The following is a 4,148-nucleotide window of genomic DNA, read 5'->3' as shown; positions in this document are numbered from 1 at the left end:
AAAATTTGAGGCCCAACCCTGAGAATGAGCCCCTCCTTAAATTTTGTGCCCCAGGTTCCTCACTCGCTTCCCACTCGTCCCGACCTTGCGTCTAGCACTACATGACCTTCCATGCCTCTTCCATTTCCCAACATTCTCTAGCTTGCCCTTGGGGATCCTTGGGGTTCTGAAGAAGCTGGCTCCGTCTCTGGTTCCAAGGGTGGAGTGTGTGACTAAGCCTGTCGGCACATTCCAGTGCCCTTAGGTCTCCGTGACTAGATCAGCTGTGGCCTGTGACCCAGTCCTGTCTAATCAGAGGAGATATCAAGCCTTTTGCGAGGGATGCCGGGACAGATAGGATTCCACTCTTGTCATGGAACAAGGTAAGTGTAACTGTGCCAGAGGGCCTCTGGCAGCTTCTTTGGGTCCTCTGAGGAGAGCCAGTTTGGGGATAAAGCTCCTAGCAGGATCCAAAAAGACTGGGTCCCCGGTGACATTGTTCAGCTGCTAGGTTAGTGCTTACCTGAAGCCAGCCTCATCTCTGGACTTTCTAGCCCGGTGAGCTAATAAATTCCTTTAAAAAAATTTAAACCAGTTTGAATCTGGTTTTCTGTTACAGGCAAAGGAAAGCACAAATGTGATGTTAAACACACAGAGGAGACCCCACATCAGTTACTCATACAGATGCTGCCAAGGATCCAGCTGTTCTGCACTGTGCCGAGTGAGTATCCAGATGTCCCGTGAAAGTGTTCTGGTTTCAGCCAGATGTTGAGTATCTTGTAGATGGAAGGTTAACATGATTTAATGCTAAAAAGCAAACTTCCTTCCCTGCCCCTTCTCTATCCCCCCGGTCTGGTGCCTGCCCACTCAGAGTCCCTTCCAGGTGGCCACGTCCCACCTGAGTCCTCAGGCAGATGTCCAATCTTGTAGCCTGTGATATACCCCCCAGTCCACTTGTCCCCTTCTTCCACAGCTACTTGGGCTGGGGATTGGTATCTAGCCCAGAGAGCCGGTCTAGAGGCTGGACAACCACCCACGTGTGGCCTGGCATGGAGGGATGAGCTGGGGCAATTGGTCTTTTTCTGTCTCTCGGATCTAAGACAGTCCTGAAGAAGGAAGGCATTATAGGCAGAGCTGTGAAGCAGAGACGGGGCTGGGGGGAGAATAATCAGCAAGTGAAACTTACATGGGAGCCGAAGAGAAGACCAGGTGAGGCTACAAGGGAAGAGCTACGCCGGAGTCCAGAGCAAGAATAAGCTGGTTGGGAGTGAGAAGAGGCAGGATGGATTCACAGACAGAACAGACTCCCTAAGCGAGGGAGAGCGTCACTGAGAAGGAGACAGAGCAATTAGTCAGGCTAGGCTAGACTCGGTTGTGGGAACAAACAGTCCCAGATGCCAGCAGCTGACCCAGCAAGAGTTTAATCTTGACCGCACACGACGTGTCCATCGAAGGTCCGCAAGGACGACGCTGCACGCCCGGGGGCCATGAGAACTCAGACCTACAGAAGTTCCACCTTGGCAGGTGCTTCCATGGTTGCAGAGGCATGGGAAGGAAATTCAGTCAACTGCCCATCAGCTATTAAGGCTTCTGCCCAGAGGTGACTCATGACCCTTCCGCTTACAATTTATGACCGTGCTTAATTTTAAAGGTGGGAGAGTCGTGCCATGCTACTGTGTGCGTGAAAAGACGAGAAACAGGAATGTTCTTGGCCAGCCTTGGTGAGGTCTAGAGAAAGGGCAGCTAGAGAGCCGCTTCCAACTCCAGAGGTCTGGATCTCACGAGGCCCTGCCATACCGTGGTCCGGATTTGTACTCACACAAGATCTTCATCACCCTTATTGCCCCATGCATGCCTTGCAACACCCACCACCCTCCACACACACATTTGCTTATTTCTTGTAACTTAAGACCTCACTCCAGGGACTTCATATTTCCTTTGAATGCTCCTTTCTCAACTGGGGACTCTGTCTCTCAAAAGCCTAAAGCCAGCACAAAACATCATTGTGTCTCTGTTTTATAACAAGGGGGGGATCTCCAGGCCTGCCTGCCTCAGGAATGTCAGAGAAGACTGCTGGAAACTCTATTTGCACACACCAACACTTAGTAGGTTCCCTGGCAGGTAGTAATACAAATCCATAAAGTTTTCTAGTGCTGTTAGCTAAGCACTGTGCTAAGAGCTTCATCCGAATTCCTTCATTTAAAATACTTTCAACCTCACTTTGCCGGTGAAGAAACTGGCATAGAGAGGTAAGCAACTCCCTTGAGGTCTGATTTTTGTATCCGTGCTCCTCACATTCTAGGACACACCCAAGAGAGATGGTGAGGAGGGTTTTGGGGCTGATGGGCCAGGTCTGGGGGACTGAGATTGATCTTTGGGGAAGGAAGAAGGGTAGATGCTTCTCCAGGTGGGTAAAAAGCTTACCTCCAAGGAGGAGAGACAATCTGGGAGAAACACACTTAATGGGGCAGGGCGTGGTATCCTTCAGATGCCCTTTGGCCCAGATTCAAGTCCTTCTTGGAGAAGATTAAAGAAACTAAAAAAATAAATAAAAAATAAGCCGTCTTTGAGCATATGTAGTGATCAGATTGTGGTCTCTAAACATCTTTCCTCACTCAAAGGAACCAAGGCTTCTTGGAGAATTAATTGGCTGTTTCCAGGTCTGGAGCAGGAAATATATAAGAGAAGCCCAGAACGTCTTGTACCAGAAGCCAAGAAAGCTATCAAACACTACTGGGGTCGTGTCAAAAGGACACAGGTGCCAACTTGAAGGAGAACCGACTAGACAGAAGGGGATCATTTGTGCATCAAAATCAAAACTAAACAAATAAACAAAAACCTTGCAATGTATTGCAACACATCCATTATTTTAAAAATCCATAAATTCAAAATGATAATAATAAAAAAAGACATTTGGAGGATGCTTACGGGAAACTAGCTCACTATTCTGAGAACTGATAAATAAAGAGAAAGAAATTGTTTAAAAGCTAATTTTGGGGCCTCCCAAAAATAAAGTGAATTTGAGGCCTCATTGGAAGGCTTCTCATGTACTCCCAAGACTCTCCCTCTGGCTTTCTCCTGGCCTGAATTTCCACCATTAGAGATCCATTTCTTTGGGTGAAGAACACCCTGAGCTGGCTCTCCAAAGTTCTCTCCAAAGTTGAGCTTCTCGGTAGCCCCATCAGATGGTATCCGTTCCAGCAGGTGGAAAGAAGGGCGGAAATGTATATTTTATTGTACATCCCAGGTGATTTGGACCCAGGTGATTCTGTCCCCATTTTCCGGGAGACCCTGGGCCAGGGCTCCTGGATCTTTCCTAGTAGCCTGTGTGACTTGCTGTTCCAGCAGTGCTGGACTGTCATAGCTGAGTGCTCCCAGCTTCTGCAAACTCTCGCAGGCCCCTCTCCCTGGGACCTCTTTACCACTGCCAGGCCCTTCCTTGTGTGGGGAGCTGGCACCACGGAGAAGGGACCCAGCCACATGGGTCCCAGTAGGAGCTCTGAGCTGCTTACTTCTCCCCTCTCCCGCGGCTTCCTGAGCTGTCCTGACATGCCCAGCATCTCATGTGACAACCCACTCACTCCTGGCCCCTGGCACTTGACGCCGCTTCTTGGGCTCTCCTGGACCTGGGACCGTGCATCTCAGCGGAGGGATTCCTCTCTCCTCCCTGGTGCCCTCCCAGGACCCTTGTCCCTGGGCAGGAAGTTCTTTGTAGCCCAGCCGATCAGCTCTGCATCTCAACTGGATTTAGGGTTGATCTGTTCTCACTCTGGCGTCTGCTAACCACCTCTCGCTGTCCTCTTTCCCACCCGATCACCTCACCAGCCCCTTCCTATCCCCCGGACCTCTCCCAATCCCTCCCTCTTGCTTCACGGCCCTCCCCTGCTGAAAGGAGCATCTGTATTCCAGGCCTGAGCCCATCCTTCTGCTGATGCCCCTCAGCCCACCTCTTCCCCAGGGACTGAGCACCCGATTTGGGGTTGACCTTCCGAGTGCCATCCCCACACGCTCGGCCCTTGACCAATGGCCCTGGGTTCGGAGCTCTTAGCTTTCCTCTTCGGACACCTGGCCTTCGCCTGACCCCACGGGCAGGCCTGGGCACCAGCCCTGGCCGACCCTGGCCGGCCTTGTCCCCCTGCCACCCAAGCCTGGGTTATGACATCTTTCCA

At 51.0% G+C, this 4,148-nt stretch overlaps 1 long non-coding RNA gene across 1 annotated transcript; it reads left to right on the top strand.

Annotated features, from left to right (window-relative positions):
• The first annotated feature begins 273 nt into the window (after positions 1–273).
• Positions 274–2,829, top strand: LOC118007904. The gene is made up of 3 exons (XR_004678522.1): positions 274–362; positions 599–700; positions 2,601–2,829. It is a non-coding gene; the product is annotated as an uncharacterized LOC118007904 (long non-coding RNA).
• The last annotated feature ends 1,319 nt before the right edge of the window (positions 2,830–4,148 follow it).

Source organism: Mirounga leonina, unplaced genomic scaffold (genome assembly GCF_011800145.1).
Source record: "Mirounga leonina isolate KUSES-001 unplaced genomic scaffold, KU_Mleo_1.0 Mir_125, whole genome shotgun sequence".
In the NCBI taxonomy this organism is placed as follows: Eukaryota; Metazoa; Chordata; class Mammalia; order Carnivora; family Phocidae; genus Mirounga; species Mirounga leonina.
The sequence above is the reverse complement of the archived record's forward strand: the minus strand, read 5'-3'. Positions and strand labels throughout refer to the sequence as shown.